Source organism: Sarcophilus harrisii, chromosome 2 (genome assembly GCF_902635505.1).
Source record: "Sarcophilus harrisii chromosome 2, mSarHar1.11, whole genome shotgun sequence".
In the NCBI taxonomy this organism is placed as follows: domain Eukaryota; kingdom Metazoa; phylum Chordata; class Mammalia; order Dasyuromorphia; family Dasyuridae; genus Sarcophilus; species Sarcophilus harrisii.
The window spans coordinates 410,479,663-410,499,415 of record NC_045427.1 but is presented as its reverse complement, the minus strand read 5'-3'; the positions used below and the strand labels follow the sequence as shown (position 1 = coordinate 410,499,415).

General features: G+C 33.6%; 1 pseudogene; it reads right to left on the bottom strand.

Annotated features, from left to right (window-relative positions):
- The window catches only part of LOC100913646, a 47,351-nt pseudogene extending 27,801 nt beyond the window's left edge, over positions 1-19,550 (bottom strand).
- Positions 19,551-19,753: the final 203 nt, after the last annotated feature.

The window sequence follows — 19,753 nt, the reverse complement described above, 5'->3', positions numbered from 1 at the left end:
AACTCCCTCCCTGAAGGCAAAGATCGTTTCATTTTCTCTTTGTAGTTCCAAAGGCTAAGGCAGAACTTGCCTTGAATTGGTCATAATAAATATTGGTTTAATTGAAGTGAAGTACAAATGTCTACTGATAACATTTGCTATTTTGACAATTCCTGACTAGGGAATCTTTGTAGTGGATGAGATGGATTGTACAAAAACAAAAATATATCCAATATTCAGCAAAAGAAGTGAAAAATTGGTGCATCCTACCCTTACTCTCCAATATATTTGGTTAGCAATGGTTATAGAGGGAGTTGTGCTGATAAATGTTTAACAATTGGGTCTCAAAAATGTAGGACAAATATTTAAGTTTAATATACATATTAACATATTCTCTATCACTTTTTGAAGTCTAGACAATCCTCAAAACAATAAATCATGCCCCAATTTGAACATTTGCCAATTTCTGAGGTGTAAGTGTTCATAATGAAAATTTAAGAATTCCAAAGCAATCCCAATTGTCTTTGGACAGAAAATGCCATCTGCATCCAGGAAAAAAAAAACTATGGAGATTGAAAGTAAATAGACACATGCTGTGTTCAATTTTTTTGGATTTTTTTCTCTCCCATGGCTTTTCCTTTTTGCTCTGATTTTTTTCTCTCTCACCATAATTCATAAAGCAAAGCAATGTGTATTAAAATAAATTTATATAAAAAAGAAAATCACACAAGCAGAGGAACTAGCTCCAACACAACCCTGACTATAGTGATTTCTGCTTTCCTACTGATGAAATTATGATTAATTTAATTTTCAGAAGAGTGAAAGTTAGTAGGGAGTAGAGAGGCTTATACAGAAAAAGTTGGAATATGATGTGAATATAATGGAAAAATTACCTCACAAACTCTTGAATCAAGAGTTCTGACTTCTAACATACCAACTTTGTCTTTTGCTTATCAGATCCATTTAACTTGAACTAGTTCCTTCTCCAGATTTTCAGGAAATATTAACTCTCCATCTTACTGGCCATTTAAATCATTTTACATCTCTGTACTTCAGATTCTTTCATGCATAATGGGTATAATACCCATTTTACATTGTTATTGGAGGGAAAACAATTTTAACAAGCCTTAAAGCATGGTAAAAACATTAAATATTGTTCTTGTTAATGATTATGATCATTCTAACAGTTGTATTTCCTGGTGCTTGAATATGCAGGAGATAGCATTTCTATCTAACATTGCTGTTTCTTCCCTGCTGATAAAGAGATCAGTTCTCAGCAATAGCATCTGTCATATTTGATGACACTTGAGAATTCCGTCAGCTACTACTTTCTTTAAATCTACAGCAAGGTCTTGAGGATATCCAAAATAGTGACCTTCCACGAGATGCATTGCCATGGTTTGGGGGATTTTCTCTAGCATAACACATCTTTCTGTGTCTCATGCATAGACTTAAACAGGGTTGTTTTATACAGCACTCCATGTTTCAGTAGTTTGCAGCTGCCTACAAATTCAGATTGTTCTCAGATTATTCAAAGAATCCCATTCATGCATGTTTTCTTAAAATCCCAACTTTGCTACCAACTTATCGCATCTTGGTAGAGAAGCCTCTTCCCCTCTTCAGACTTCCACTTGTATCACTGATAGAGAATGTACAGAAAACCCTGAGGTAGGAGGCAGCATGTGCCAATAAACCACTACCTTGATTATTATTCTCCTCAGATCCTCATGGACACAACCGAGTGCTATGAACCTAAGAGCTGTGGAAAAGTGGTATCCCTCAAACCACCAGATCTGCTTCCAGCCAAGTGTCCATAGTCATCATTGAAGGGAGAAATTACTGTGGAAGAGAATATTTTTCTTATTATCATCAGTAATAACTGTTAATTAACTGCCACAAACAAGCAGGGAATTACAAGAGTGCTAAGGTTAGTACTTCTTTCCACCAGATCACTTGTCCTGCTTCTAACCCAGTCCTTACAGCCATTATTTGGAGAAGTAAGTGTCAGGTGGGGTGTTATTCCCACCAAATGTATCTCATAGGGCAAATCAGCCAGCCTAATAGAACTAGCAAGAAGACATTCTAAGAGAAACAGGTGACAGATCAGATCAAATAATCACTTCCATCTTGACCAGTCTTCCCTTAATTCCATCTGTGTCTAAAGAGTCTATTTTAGGGCCATAAACTCAAGAGCCTTTAGAATAATACAGCATCCAGCTCAAAGTCAAATGATTCAGCATCAGAAACTGATATGATTTTATCTAAGGAAGTGACATTAAAGAACTAACCTTACCATCTGCTTTGTCTCTGAACCTTAAAGATCAATGGCGAATTCCATATAACTTTTACCTGAAACTTCCCATATGTGTTGTCTATTAACATGAGATTTCTTTGAGAGTAGGGACTATTTTATTTATTGATATTCCTAGAACTCAGCACAGTGTGTTGTGCATTGTAAGTGCTTAACAACTGTGTCATTCATTCATTCTTCACTTATTAATGCATGCATTCATTCACATGTTAGATAATCCTTAAAGTTACCTTCAGTTCTGGCACTCTTCAAGTCCTTAATACTGTTTATTAGCACATTTTAATATAACATCATCAGCTACTAAATGGGGTTCAAGAAGATTTTCCAAGTGCCTGTCTTTAAGGATTACTCATATATTTTATTTTTTATACCACACTACTAATCATATTCCCTTTCCTTTCACTCCCTTAAAAACAGGGGGAAATTGATTTAGTAAAACTAACCAACCAACACATCTAAAAGTCTGACATCTATAATGTTACATACTGGTTTTCCATCAAAAAACATAAGGCTTTTCTTCAAATCTTTTTTCTACCTGGGGCTGTTTTGTCATTATAATTTCATAGCATTTAATTTCTGTTTCTTTGTTGTTCTTTCTATGTCTTTCTGTATATTGTTTTCCTGGTTTATTACTTTCCAATGCTTCTTTGTATTCATCATTTCTTATAGCACAATATTCCATTATATTGATACACTGTAATTTATTTGCCATTCTCCAATCATTGGAACTACTTTGTTTCTAGTTCTTTGCTACTACAAAATTGTTGTTATAAATATTTTGGTGTTTATTAAGACTGTTGACACTGACCAATTTAGGGAATATTTCTATCAACTGATTGCAATCCATAGGTCAAAGAGTAAGGAAACTTATTTAATCACTTTTTTTTCATAATTCCAAATTAGTCCAAAATAGTTGGACCAATTCATAGTTTCACTAAAAGTATATTTGTGTGAGCTTTATACAATCCCTCCCACATTAAATATTGATTATTTGTTGCCTTTGCAAATTTTCTGGGTGTGAAACAAAGATGTTTTAATTTGTATTTCTTATTATTAATCTTTTGAGGCCTTCTTTCATATGGTCAATAAACAATTCTCCAAAAATCATCAACTGATTTTCTATGTGAAACTATTCTATTATGTAATGTGATCTTCCAATTCCCCTTTTACTCCAAATTTCACAAATGAAACATTTGATTGGAACTCAATAAGATGATTCAGACACCTTGGCTAGTCTTCCTCTTACCTCTGCCATTTATTGTTGTCCAAGAGTCCTATAACCATAGAAGGTCAGAGCTGGAAGGAACCTTAGAGATCATCTGCTTATTTAATAGAGGAAAAAAAAAGAGGCCTTGAAAGATTAACTTTCCAGGAGTTATACCAATAAGATATAATTTCCAGTTTTAATTTCAGAACTTCAGACTTCAATTCAGTTACATTATGGTATGTTCCATTCTAGAATTTTGTATCAGCAGGCCAGGGCAGACTATGGCCCCCCAGAAAAAGGTTATAATTTATCCATAAAGATAAGACATAATTTCCTTATTTTCCCTTGTGTTCTCCATCTAAGAATTCAACACTCATTCTACATTTCTAGTCATAAAGATTTGTTTTGGTCACAGAGACATTCACTTGTTAAAGGTCACACAATCGGTATTATCACAAATTGGAAACTTGAACCTCAGTCTTGGTGACTTCAAGGACAGCTCTCTATTTATTAAAAGCAGAAATTTAGAACAGGTGCATTGTCAGAGAAAGTATCTTCACTGAGAGTTTCCTACAAAATAAAATCACAGGTCCAGGCCAAAAAATAATAAAAATCTCTTCCCAGATGGAACTCAGAGTATGGTTGTTATCGTCCGGCTTTTTATTTAAGATTCTGTTTTAAAATGTTTCATACTAAACTGCTTTAAATGTTGTGATTCTCAGTTTCACAACCAAAGAGTTTTATTTTAGAAAATTAATTTTTTTCTCTTTCACCCTCCATTTTTCTCTCTGTTATAAACGTATCCTTTCAGCCTCAATTTCTACCACTTCTGTTGCAGCATCACACAGAAGGGGAAAATGACATTGTACTTTGCTGGGTTAGCTTCTAGGACAACACTTTGTTTTACCTCTGAATGGTGACCTTGTAGTCAGTGGTTCAAAATGAATATAAGCTTTGAAAAAAGTGAATAAGGCCAAGTTCTGCCTAATTTTTGGCCTTGGTGGTCTCATACATAAAACAGAAAGGGGATAAAACTGGGCTAAATGAGCTATATGATAGTTTTCAGCTGTAAACTTCTATGAGTGCTTTAGAGGGATATCTTGATATTCAAATAAGATTTTTATTTTACAAAGTCCCTTCTCCCTTTTTAAACTATAAAATGTATGTAAATATCAACTATTGTTAATGTTTTTATTACTATAGTGCAAGGTTTGGGCTCATTCTCCCAATATGAATTGTCTTGTTAGTTTGGTTCCTCAGAAAGTAGCTACAATTTCTTCCTTTAGGGCTCTATGAATAACCTTGAAAAACAGTGGCATTTTCCCTACATATTGGATCTGTTATTAAGAAGATCTGAGTTCAAATCTAGCCTCAAACACTTTCTGGGAAAGTGTTTTAAATATTGTCTGCCTCAGTTCCCTTATTTAAAAAATAAAAATAATAATAACACCAACCTCTTGGGATGTTTATGAGGATAACATGAGCTAATATTTGTAAAGTACTTCACAAACATTAAAATACTATAAATTGTTAGTTATTCATAAACCTTCCATATCATTTAACTAATTTATCTCTCTCCCATATCAACTAATTAATTAATATCCTACATTTACAAATATGTGTTTATAAAGTACAGCAAAGATTAAAGTACAACAAAGAGTCACACTCTCCCTTCTGCACACTCACTCAATCTCTGGGGAAAGTAGACTTAAGCTTTAAGTAGCTGCTACAAAATATTCCTCCAACTTATTTAATGAGAGGGGGTACTTCATGACTATGGTAGTCCTGTTCTTCCTTTGTAGACTCCCTCTTTATGACTATGACATAGCAGATGGATGACAGTCCCATATTCAACTTGAATGATTCCTTACTAGAACAGGTCAGATAGGTTTTAGCTGCTGAGGCTACTGGCAGACTGCTTCTAATTTCAGTTGCTGAACCCCTGGAGACTCCTTTGACCTTTTGAAACTTGCATTTTCATAACCTGGTCTGTTCTGTCCAGACATTCATTTATGTAAGATCAAGAAAGAATGAAAACAAGAGATATAATGAATAGAAGTGCCCTGTATTCATAGCCATGTGATGGCCAGTTAGAAGAAAGGGATTGATAGCTCAGAGAAGTTCTTTTTTTTTTTTTTTCTCATCTCATAGAGAAGAGAACAAAAATATTTCCTCTCAAGCCTTTTGTATGAACACTTAGGTCCAACTTAGTTGATTAAAAGCTTATTTTCCTCAGCACAAAAAATAGAGAATATCTATATGCTCCGAAATAGTTGGTGTTTTTCTTTTCTTTAAAATAATAATAGTAGTTCTCTCTGGGAGAAAGCAGGTTTCTTGGGGAGGTTTTCTGTTTCGGAGAAATTCTTCTAAGCTCTAAGAGTTTCCTCCATATATATCATCTCCCAAAGGTTAACTCCTCCTTCTGGAGGCAGGAATTATGGGTTATCTCCCAGAGTGCTCTCTGGTCCTAAGAACTTCAAGAGAGGTGTGAACACAAGCATTATTGTCTATTGGTATTAGCAACCCATCACCCTGCAAGGATTCGCTCTAAGGTGTGAACCAACAAGCACTGTATCAATTCTATTGAGTTAACACTAGGACCCTGACATCACCCTTGAGTTTTCACCTTGTTTCAAGTTGAGTTGACACTAGAATTCCAACACGAAATGAAGTGAGGACCCTTTCCTTACACATGCCCGAAATTCTTACAATGTGGGTTGATACCAGACATGGAATTTTATGCATGCTCTAAAGCAGATGTGTCTAACAGGACATATGATGTTTAGATTCAACTGGATTAAAATATTATTGGGAAATATTTAACAAAATAAAGAAACAAAAATAGAAAATATTGCCATTTTAAAACTGTCAATGTGCAGCAATCAAAGATCCTTAAGTATGGTTTAGTGGTGCTCATTTCTGTTTGAGTTCAATAGTATGACTTTAAAGGGCTTAGATTTAGGTGAATTTCTAAGAATCAGCTGAATTTGGAGAAAGCAATTAAACTATTTGAAGATATTAACACTAGACCTCTAGTTGCCCTTAATTCTTCCAACTAATTCCTCCGAACCGAGATAGCACCATTTTACCTGGCCACCTACTAAGCTATGTGACCTTGAAATTGCCGTGGGCCATACTTCTTTTAATATAGAATAAGGGGTTTCTACTGGGCTTATACCCCAAGGAGATACTAAAGAAGGGAAAGGGACCAGTATGTGCCAAAATGTTTGTGGCAGCCCTGTTTGTAGTGGCTAGAAGCTGGAAACTGAGTGGATGCCCATCAATTGGAGAATGGTTGGGTAAACTGTGGTATATGAATGTTATGGAATATTATTGTTCTGTAGAAATGACCAGCAAGATGAATACAGAGAAGCTTGGAGAGAATTACATGAACTGATGCTAAGTGAAATGAGCAGAACCAAGAGATCATTATATATGTCAACAAGATACTGTATGAAGATGTAATCTGATGAAAGTGGATTTCTTTGACAAAGAGACCTAATTCAGTTTCAATTGATCAATGATGGACAGAAGCAGCTACACCCAAAGAAAAAACACTGGGAAATGAATGTAAACTGTTTGCATTTTTGTTTTTCTTCCCGGGTTATTTCTACCTTCTGAATCCAATTCTCCCTGTGCAACAAGAAAACTGTTTGGATCTGCACACATACATTGTATCTAGGATATACTAGGACATATTCAACATATATAGGACTGCTTGCCATCTAGGGGAGGGGGGAGGGTGGGACGGAAATCGGAACAGAAGTGAGTGCAAGGGATAATGTTGTAAAAAAATTACCCTGGCATGGATTCTGTCAATAAAAAGTTACTATAATAAAAAAAATTTAATATAGAATAAGGGGATTGAACCATATAGCTCCTAAATTCCCTTCCAGATTTATATTTATCATTTTATCAACCCAGCAAAAGTTGATAAGGATTTAGAATTAATCTGTGGGGAAAAAGGAAATACTGTTTACAATTATTTCTATATTTTGCTTCCCCTTTTCTTCTAGTCATCCGTGTATCCCTTCCCTTCTTCTATTTTTTTTATTTTCCATGTTCTTTATGTTCCTCCCTTTTATTGCCATTTAATCCCCACCCCATACATACATTGATCTTTCTTAACTTCCTATTTTCTTTTAATACTCTTTAAATCTCTGCTTCTTTTTTGTTTATCTATATATTCTTTCCCTCTCTAGCCTGTTTTTTCTTATTGCATACTTTAACCTCTTTTTTCCTGTCCCTTTCCCCCCATCTTCCTCCTACTTTCCATTATTTAATATTCTATGAGATTTTATAAATTTTAAGCTTCTCAGAAAAGAAAGAGAAAGAAACAATAATTTATCAGGCTGAGTAAAGAACGCCTTAGGGATATAGAAGAACACTCTGGCAATTAAAAGTGTGAAAATGGCAGATTTGTTAGCTATCTACATACATTATTAAAAACAGCAGAAACCAGGAGCTCTTTCCTATTATCTTGCTTCTGTTTGGAGCACAAAGGTGAAGACTCACAGTTTTTATTTGGAATCCATCTTCTTCCCCATTGGCAACTGTTATCTCTCTTTTTTTGCCTCTCTCCTCTTATCCTACCTTGCTGTTTATAGAGGAATTCAGTCTGCAGTTTATTTATATCTCATAAAAGCCTAAAAGGTAGGCTACATGGTATAGCCCAGGGCCTCTTAAATTTTTCCCTTCAGGACTCCTTTTCACCCGAGTATTTTTTACAGGACCTCTAACGTGTGTGTGTGTGTGTGTGTGTGTGTGTGTGTGTGTGTATGTGTAAATACAAATACAAACCAAATATTTACTGATAATAAATCATAATTTTGTGACTCCTCCAACATTGAGTTATGAAACCCACAGTTCAAGAAGGTCTGTATTGTGAAAAGAGCAGTGGATCTGGAATAAGGACCTGGGTTCAAGCTTCTTTTCTGTTAAAAACTATGTAACATTGGGGGAGTTACCAAATCTTTTTATACTTCAGTTTCATTCTTCTTTGGATGAGATTATCTTTATTATTTCCTCTAGCTTTAAATTTTGAGACTTTTATTTTAACATTTAGAGGACAACAATTTAAATTTAACTTCTGGATTGGAAGACAAAGATCATGCATTTTTTCTATACTGCTGTCTCCTCTAACTTGCAAAAGTAAAATTCCATTGTAATTTGCATGAATGGCATTAGCCACCAAGGGGATGATGACTATTGAAAGGAATTTATTCATTTCAACCCCAAAATTACACAGGCCTGAAGGAATTTTCATTGAGGGGGAGAAGAGTAGAAGGGGGGAGGCGAACAGTCTTTTTTCCTGCTATACTGGCTGGGTATATCTTGGGTTTAACATACAAAAGAGTTGAAATATCCCTTAAATGACACATAGGCACATTTATTCTTCAAACAACAATCAAACTTTCTGCTTAGTGTTTTGAATTAGACTTACTGATTTCAACTCAATAGAACAAATATTGATTAATTGCCAAGTGGGTTCAAAAAAGGTTAAGGAAGATAAGAACAGATTTTCTTCTTTTAGAATACTCATTGCAGTACATGGGTACTCTTGTTATTTTTCTAAGTTTATTCCAAAAGCTCTTCTAAAGTTGTGTTTTTTTTCCCTCTCTATGAATTCTCCAATGTCTTCTTAATTTATAGTGAGTATGTTGTCTTCCAGAAGAGGACCTTAGTTTACTTGGAAATTTGATCCTGAGATTACATGCCATCTATTTATTTGTTGGTTCTTAATTTTATGCATGCCATATTCACCTCCTATGGACTGCTATAATTCTATAGGCAAATCTTGTAAAATACAAATAGACACTACTTTGTCTTTGGATAAAAAAAAAAAAGAGGTTAAATTAGTTGACCTTTAAAGCCCTTCCTTTTCAAAATCTATGATTCTAAAGTCATTTGATCTTCATTTTAATAACTTATGTTTTTCTTTTTTTAGGGGGTGAGAATGGGGTCAATACATTTTTGTAGTTTTGAAATTTAATAATGATATACTTGGGTATGTTTTGAACTTGGTGTTTGGTTAATTCTTTACACCTGTAGAATGAGATTTTTAAATTAGTATTTTAAAGAAGTTTTCTTGTAAGATTTCCTGAAATATTATGTATAGCTTATTTTTTTCCTCAATATTTTCCAGGCATGAGATATTATTAAAGTTTCTTCCACTTCCTGACCGGTCCTCTAAATGTATCATTTTTGTGTGCAGTGTCTTTTACAAATTGTTTCAGGGAGAATCAGTTACTGAGCTTGGTTTCCTTTTTCACTCATCTCAAATATGTCTTTAATTATTCTACCCTCCACCATATTAAAAAATTTAAGTGTTTCCATTGTTATTCTCTTATGCTTTATGGTCATATCCAAACAGCTGAATTTCAGCAACACTTTTTCACCAATAAGAAAAGCTGGCATCCATATAGTTGTTTGAGAATTGAAATATATTTTACATATGTTACCTAATTTGATCCTTATAACTTGTTTTATCCTGTTTCCCAAAGCTGAAAGAGCGGAGGTTCCTATAGGTAATAAGTACTTGAGGTGAAAATTGAACCTCAGTCTTCTTCACTACAAGCCTAGAGCACTGTCCAATATGCCACACTGCCTCTTTCTCTCACTATATTTCTTTTTTAAATTATTTTTCATTACTTTTTTTTATACTGATATTTTTATATTTCATTTTTATTATTTTTCAATTACATGTAAAAAAAAAATGAGACCTCCTTTCCCTCCCCAACTCATTCTTTGAGAAGGTAAGCAATTTGACATAGGTTATAAATGTGAATTCCAACAAAGCATACCCTCATTTTACCCATATAGAAGAAAAAAGATCTCTCTCTCCAAAAAAATCAAAAGAAAAATAAAATTGAAAAAAGTATGCTTTGATATGTATTCAGAGTTCTTCAGTTCTTTTTCTGAAAGTGGATAGAATGTTTCACATTAAGTGTTTCATAATTATCCTGGATCACTATATTGCCAAGAATAACTAAATTATTCAGTTGATCATCATAAAATATTGCTGTTAATATGCACAGGTAGTTTTTTTTTTTTTAAGTTTCCTTGCATTAGTTCATGTAAGTTTTCTCCATTTTTTCTGAAAACCACCTTGCTCATTATTTCTTATAACAAAATAATTTTTTGTTAGAATCACATACACTACTTGTTCATTCATTCCCTAATTTATGGACCTCCCTTCAATTTCTAATTCTTTGCTACCACAAAAGGGCCACTATTAATATTTTGGTACTAATTTATCCTTTATTGTTCTTTGATTTTTTGGAATATATACCTAGAAGTGAGATTCCTAGGTTAAAGGGCATGCACACTTTTATAGTCCTTGGGCATAGTTCCAAACTGCTCTTTAGAATTGGACCACTTCTAAATTTCACCTTAATATCCTAAGTTTTAACAATGCATGATTTTCTCACATTCCATCCAACATTTGCCATTTTTCTTTTCTGTTAGATTAGCTAATCCGATAGTTGTAGTTATTTCTCAGAGCTTTCTTTAAATGTGTATTTCTCTAATAAATCATGATTTTAGAATGTTTTTATATGACTATAGATAACTTTGATTTCTTCTTCTGAAAACTGTCTACATATTTATCAGTTTTCATTTGTTAATTAGGAAATGAATCATATTCTAATAAAGCTGACTCAGTTCTCTATATATTTGAGAAATGCTCTCTAGATTCTTTAACTATACTTGCATATTCTTTTAATTCCTCTTGTGATTTCACCCTCCTGTTTTCATTTCTTCCTTTAATTCCTTGAGTAGAGCTATTATCTATTTAATTGTCTCCTTAAGAATTTCTTGCATCGTCCCTAATGCAATTGTTGATGTTATTTTAATACATCTCATTTTGGATGATTTTATTTTTGCTTCTCTAGTCTGTTTTTTTTCCACCAAAGTGAGGAATTTTTTTTTTCAGTTTCATTATTTGAGTGGTTTATTTTGTTGTGAAGATTTCTAGCAATTTTGCTTTTTTTCACAATTTATATTACTGTTTCTGAGATGTATCCCAAAAATATAGTCATTTTTGCCATCTTCACATAAATCTCCTTGTTTTACATTATAGATTCTAGGAACAGAGAATATCAATTTCTGCTATATTCCTCAAACAATAAATAAATTAATCAATTAGTTTTGCAAGATTTTGTTAAACAACTACTATGTCTGATTCTCATACTAAATGTGACATAACTGATCTCTTCAAGAAGCTAACTGGAGAAGATAAGCAATATGTTACTAAAAAAACAAGAAAGAAAAAATTAAAATGTAATACTTATTTATAGTTTATCAAATGGGCTTTTAAATGACACTCATGTACTTATGTACATAAATACAATCCTAGATAAGTCAAAAACTTTATTATTAATCCATTGATGGTGCCAGTATTAGAATCATATTCTCCATGAACATTCATATCTTGGATTCTTGAAAGTGATGAAAGCCAGAGAACCTGGAAAAATAAAGGACCCACAATCTACTTAAAAGACTTACTCCTAGCAACATTATTCCTATTAACTCAATTTGATTAGTTGAAGCATTTGAAGGTATAGATAGGCAAAGTTGGCTAATGATTGTAGTAACTCTATATGTAAGATATAATTCAATTCAATTCAACAAGAATTGAACTTGTCCAGGTTACTCAGCATAGAGGGGAAGTCTTCAGCACCACTGACCTTAGTGCACTCAGTAAGAAGCCCCTATTGTTCTGCAGAGGAAGCTCAGGACAATCTCCTTTCTGCCCTAAGAGCTGACTTCAACCTTTCAAAATGGAAAAAAGAGTTCTGACCTTAGAGAGCTACTACAGAGACAAGGAAGATCATAATACAAATCCAGAAGAAGACAGCAAAGACAAAATGTCTTTAGGTGAAGTATCGAAGTAGAATATGAACTCATTTCCAATTCAAAAGGATGTCTTGGAAGAGTTCAAAGAGGATACTAAAAGAGAGATAGAAGAAAAATGGGGGAAATAAATGAGAGCTATGCAGGAGAGTTATGAAAGCTTGCGGGGGGGAAGCCAACAGCTTTGGAAAGGAAGTATAGAAATTAACTGAGAAAAATAACTTTATACATTAATTTGGCAAAAGGAAAAAACAGAAGAAAATAACTTTTTAAAAGTAAATTTGGTGAAATGAAAAAAAAATATTCTGAAGAAAACAACTCCTTAAAATTGAATTTGGTGAAATGGGGAAACAAAAACTCCTTAAAAATAGAATTGGCAAAATGGGAAAAAAAAATCCACTGAACAAAACAATTCTTTTAAATGTACAATTGACCAAATGCAAAAAGAGATAAAAAAGCTAACTGAAGGAAATAATTCACTAAAAATTAGAATTGAACAATTGGATGTGAATGACTTAAATGAGACATCAAGAATCAGTCAAACAAAAGCTTCGAAAATGAAAACATAGAAAAAATGTAAAATGGCTCAATGGAAAAACAACTGACCTGGGAAATAGATCCAGGAGAGGCAATCAAAGAAATGTTGGACTACCATAAAGCCACAATGATAAGAAATAGAGTTAATATGTGAATGTAAATGGGATGAACTCTCCCATAAAATGAAAGTAAATAACAGAGTGTATTAAAACCTGGAATCTTACAATATGTTGTTTATAAGGAACACATTTGAAGCAGAAAGATACATATAGAGTAAAGGTTAAAGACTAAAGCAGAATTAATTTTGCTTTAGCTGAAGTTAAAAAAAAGCAATGGTAGCAATTTTCATCTCAGATCAAGCAAAAGCAAAAATAAATTTAATTAAAAGAGATAAGTAAGGAAACTACATCTTGCTAAATGATACCATAGATGATGAAATAACATCCATAATAAATAAATATGTACTAATTTCAGATTCCTAAAGGAGAAGTTAAGTGATATGTAAGACGAAATAGACAGCAAAAAGATCTCAACCTCCCTCTCTCAAAGCTAGATAAATCTAACCACAAAATAAATAAGAAAGAAGTTAAGGAGGTGAGTAGAATTTTAGAAAAGTTAGATTTGATAGACCTTTGGAGAAATTTGAATAGAAAGGATTTACCTTTTTCTTGGCAGTACATGGCACTTACACAAAAAAATGACTGCATATTAGAACATAAAAATCTTACAATCAAATGCAGAAAGAATAAATCCATCCTTTTCAGATCGTGATGAAAGAAAAATTACATGTAATAAAGAAATATGGAAAAATGAACCAAAAATTAATTGGAAACTAGATAATATAATCCTAAAGAATGAATGGATCAAACAACAAGTCATAGAAACTATCAGTAATTTCATTCAAGAGAGTGACAATAATGAGATAACATTAAAACTTTCAGGATATAGCCAAAGCAGTTCTTAGGAGGAAATTTTTATCTTTAAATGCTTACATGAATAAAATAGAGAAAGAGAAAATTGATGAAGTGAGCATACAATTAAAAAAGAAAAGAATAAATTAAAACTACCCAATTAAATACTAAAAAATCAAAATTCTGAAAATCAAAGAAGAGACTTAAAATTTAAAGTTTAAAAATGAGCTAATAAATAAAAATACGAGTTGGTTTAATGGAAAAATCAAGGAAATAGATAAAACTTTGGCTAATTTGATTAGAAAAAAAGGAAAGAAGAAAAACAAATTCCCAGTTTCAAAAATAAAACTGGAGAATTCACCATCAGTGAGGAGGAAATTAAAGCAATAATTAGGAGCTATTTTTCCCAATTGCATGCCAATAAATCTGATCATCTAAGTCAAATGTTTAAATACTTACAAAAATAAATTGTCAAGATTAATAGATGAGGAAAGAAATTACTTGACTAGTTCTATTTTAGAAAAAAAAAAAAATGAACAAGCCATTAATGCACTTCCTAGGAAAAAATCTCCAGGACCAGATAGATACACAAGAGAATTCTACTAAATGTTAAAGAACAATTAATTAAATACAATATCAATTATTTGGGAAAAAATAGAAAAAGAAAGGCAGCTAGGTGGTACAGCTGATAGAGCACCAATGTGGAAGTCAGGAGGACCTGAGTCCAAATCTGAATTCAGACACTTAACACTTTCTAGCTGTGTGACCCTGGGCAAGTCACTTAACCCCAATTGCCTCCACAAAATAAAAAAGACAAAAAAAGAAAAATGGGGGAAAGAGTTATACCAAATTCCATTAATGACACAGAAATGTTACTGATTCCTGAACCAGAAAGAGCCAAAACAGAGAAAGAAAATTATAGACCAATTTCCTAATGAATTTTGATGCAAAAATCTTAAAATAGTATCAAAGAAACTACATCAACTTATTACCAGGATAATACAGTATAACCAAGTGGGATTTATACCAGGAATGCAGAGCTGATTAAATATCAGGAAAACTATCAACATAATTGACCGTACCAATAATCAAACTAACAGAAATTATATGTTATCTCAAAAAATACAGAAAAAAAATTTGACAAAATCCAACACCAATTCCTATTAAAACACTAGAGAACATAAGAATAGATGAAGTTTTCTTTAAAATGATCAGTAGCATCTATCTAAAACTATCAGCAAGCATTATATATAATAGGAATAAACCAGAAGCATTCCCAATAAAAGCGGGAGAAAAACAAGATTGCCCATTATTACCATTACCATTCAATATTGTAGTAGAAATGTTAGCTTTAGCAATAAGAGGGGGTAAAAGAAACTGAAAGAATTATAGTAGGTAATGAAGAAATAAAACTATTACTCTTTGCTAATGATATGATGGTATATTTAGAGAATCCTAGGGAATCAACTAAAAGCTACTAGAAAGAATTAATAATTTTAGCAAAGTTACACAATATAAAATAAACTCATGTGAATTTTCAGCATTTCTATATGTTATTAACAAAGCCAAGCAGAAAGAGATAGAAAGAGAAATTCCATTTAAAATAACTACACATAATATAAAATATTTGGGAGTCTACCTGCCAAGAGAAAACTAGGTATGAACCTAAATACAAAACACTTTTTGCACAAATGAAATTAGATTTAAACAATTAGAAGAATATTACATGTTCATAGGAAGGATAAGCTAATATAATAAAAATAACAATACCGTCTAAATAAGTTTACTTATTCAGTGCCATACCAATAAAACTGCCAAGAAATTACTTTTTAGAGCTAAATAAGAATAATAATAAAATTCATTTGGAAAAAGAAAATTTCAAGAGAATTAATGAAAAAGAAATGCTAAAAGGGTGGCTTAGCTATATTAGACCTAAAACTATATTATAAAACAATGATCAAAACCATTTGATACTGGCTAAGAAAGAAAGTAGTGGATCGTAGTTCACAAGACACAACATGACTATAGTAATCTAGTGTTTGATAAACTCAGACTCCAGCTTCTGGTATAAGAACTTTCTATTTGACAAAAATTGCTGGAAAAACTAGAAAATGGTATAGCAGAAATTAGGTATTGACCAACATCTAACACCCTAAACCAAAATCAAGTCAAAATGGATTTATTATTTAGACATAAAGAATGATACTATAAGCCAATTATAAGAAAAAGAGATAATCTATCTCTCAGATCTGTGGAAAAGGGAGCACTATATGGTCAAAGAAGAACTAGAGAACATTATGAAATGCAAAATGGATAATTTTGGTTACATTAAATTAAAAGTTTTTACACAAACAAAACCTATTCTGCAAAGATTACAAGAGAAGCAGAAAACCAAGAAAAATATTTATAGCCAATGTTACTAATAAAGACCTCATTTCTAAAATATATAGAAAATTGACTCAAATTTATAAGAATACAAGCCATTCCCTAACTGTTAAATGGTTGAAGGATATGAATAGACAATTTTCAGATGAAGAAATTAAAGCCATTTCTAGTCATATGAAAAAATGTTCTAAATCACTTTTGATTGGAGAATTGTAAATTAAGACACCTCTGAGCTACTATAATGGTCTTTTCTAAAATTTAATGTTATCTGGGAGCAGGTTTCTTGGGGAGCTTCTGGAGGCAGCCTTAGTTTCAGTTCAGTGTAATCCCCCTAAATGCAGCCAGGAGTTAAAGTCCAAATTCTTGATTGTCTCTTTACAAGTCTTATCTCCTTCACTTGGGGCTTGGCTAGTTTTTCTTTCTTTTTTTTTTATTATAGCTTTTTATTTGCAAGTTATATGCATGGGTAATTTTGCAGCATTGACAATTTGGCTAGTTTTTCTTAGAGGCCTTCTATAGTCTTGGTTCCGAGAGCTTAAGCTAACTTCTCTGGCTTGTGAATCTCTTCAACTGAATCCTGGCTGAGGCTCAGAGCTTCTAGTGGGCTTCTGTGTTCTTTGACCCTGAGAGCTCCTTCTTATATATACTTTCTTAAAGGTATGACTCTTGTGGAATTAGAATAAGTACTAAGTACATGTAAATTAGAGAATCATTATCTCATCAATTCCACTGACTTGGCACTTGTAAGAATTCTAACATCTCCTGGTTTCTTTTGATTTAGAACATAGGTGGTCATGACCTCCTTGACTTCTCAAGGAGGTGAGAACCCCCCAAAAGAAGGTGATCATGCCTTCCCTGGTTGCTCAAAAAGGGTGAAAACACCATAAAAAAAGGTGATCATGCCCTCCCTGACGTCTCAGGAAGGGAGATGAAAACACCAAAAGAAATGGGAAATCATATTAGATTAGCAGGTTTCTGAAGGGGCTCACTTGAAACAGGTATACATAAATCCATCAATATGGGAGGTATTACACATAATTACATAAATTACACAAGCACATAGTAACATAGGCCAGTAGTGATGTAACAAATACCATGAATCAGCATGAGGAATTATACGTCCATAAATCCTAGAAATAGTCCAAAACTAATCTATTGTCTGTTAGTTTATGTGCCAGGAATCCAATACTTCCTGGAAGTTTTGAAGTCCTGCAATAGTCTCATCCACATTTTTTCATCTCAAGGAATCCAATGATTTCTATTGGTTTTCAAGTCCTGAAACAGTCTCATCTTGTGTTAGGGATTCCAGTGATTCCTGCAGATTTTGTTCTTAGGTCTTCTCCTTTGTTTCCAGATTTTTCACTTTTTCTGTCTCTCTCTGATGGACAAGGCAAATATGGCTAGTTGGCACCCATCTGATTCCTCTCAATCTGTAGAAATACAAGAAAATCCTCTTTCCCAGGCAATTAACCTATCTAGTCCCTTCCATTTACTACTTTTGGGATTTCTCCTCATCACCTGGCAATTACCTTGGAGCTGATCCCACTGGACACTGCCCTTCTGTTGGGTTAAAAAGCCTGTATTCTCCCCAATTGTAATCCCTTTCTGCCATCTGATTGCTTTTTGGATGACTGATCATGTAATCCCTTTCTGCCATGTGATTGCTTTTTGGCTGATAGATCACATCAGAGTCCTGACCTTCTAATGACTCTCTGGGTATAAACTCAGCTGCCATCACGCCCCACCTGTATTTTGTATGATATCTTGGAACTAGGTCCTGCCTCTTGTTTCCGGAGTCAATCTATATTCTGAGGCCCAGGGGAAGTCCTTGTGACATTTTAGGACATAGGGTTTTGGGTTTTATTCTCTCACCCTGTCCTCTCACTCTATATATCTACACTGGGCTCTCAGATGTCCAATGTTTCCACATTGAAAATATTGCCGACTCTCTCTAGAAGTCCCTTGCCAAGAGGAACTGTGGTACAGCATCTTATGATCTCCTCTAAAGGAGATCATTGTGTAGTCCCCATATAATTCTTCTGCAAACCTTATAAGCATTTTCCTTAGCCAGTTGTCTGAACATTATTCTTGTCGCTGCATTTTCTCCAATAGTTCTTTTGGCAGCTGTTTGCAGGCATCCCACAAAATCTGCAAAGGGTTCATTGGGACCTTGCTCTATTTTTTTTTTTTTAAACCTTGCTCTATTTTTGTGAAGGCTTCCCCTTGATCTTTCCCTGGAAGGGTACCCCAACCTTTTATAGCAGCAGCAGCAATTTGCTCATACACTGCTTTGTGATAGTTAATCTGTGCTGAATTCTTTGCATATTGACCATTACCTGCTAGTTGGTCAAAGGTGACTTGTATATTAACTCCTGTTTGTCTATTGCATTGGGCTCGAATCCTACATAATTCACTCTGAAAGCCACAACAAATTTTGTCCAGGTTCTAAACATATCCTTGCTATGGATTTCCAATCACTAGGAGTTAGGATTTCCTAAGCCAAATTATCTAGTAACATCTTAACATAAGATGATGTAGCCCCATAAAGAGTGCAACCTTTTTTCAAATCCTTGATTTTTTCCAAATCAAAAGGAGTGTATCTTCTCCTTTTTTGACCTGAAGAGTCAAGCTCTTCAATCACAGGGTATGCATTTATTTTTAAATCAGATATATTGTGTACTTCATTTTTTGCTTTAACCACTGCTTTTTGTAATCTTGTCATAGGCTGCTTCATAAGTGGTGCTGATTATATTTCTGCCTCTCCCCTTCCTCCTTCTCCCTCCACCCATGAAGGGTTAATTGAGGGAGGTAGGTCAGGGAAGGGGAAATGCTCCTGCTGTGAAGTGCCACATTCAGAATTGTACTTAACTCCATTCTTATCTGATTCTTCATCCTTTTCACCTAGTTTATTTGGCACCTCCCCTTCTTGTTCTTTCTTCTTTTTCCTTATTCTAACACTTATATAATTTCTTAAAGCCAATTGTATTAAATTATATATGTATTAATTGTGTCTTTGGAAATTGAGTCCATTTTCATTGTAGAATTGACATAGTTTCTCTCCTACTTATTTCCACTCATTTGGATCCTGTAATGGGCTGAGGTTTGAGTTGATGCACTGAGGTCCCAAGTACGTGAGGCTAAACAGTAATTGGGCTATACTCTATTAATATACATGATTAGATAAAGAATGGTCCCTGCCCACTCTCCGTGCAAGTCCTGATGTGTTGTATAGGAAAAGGAAAGACAATAGAAAAAGTTTCCTTGTCTGTTTTTGTACTCACCTTAATTTCTGGGTCGAGGAGACTTTTCCACTGAAATCAGGATCAGAGGCTTTTCCATTGAAATCAGGATTGTGTCTGTACCGCATTGGGGACACCAAAATGTAATATTCGTCTCTAAAATTTAATGTTGTCTGGTAGCAGGTTCCTTGGAGGGCTTCTGGAGGCAACCTTCCTTTCAGTTCAATATTCACAAGTGCAGGCAGGGATTAAAGTCCAAATTTTTCATTGTTTCCTTTAAAGTCTTATCTCCTTCACTTGGGGCCCGCCTAGTTTTTCTTAGAGGCCTTCT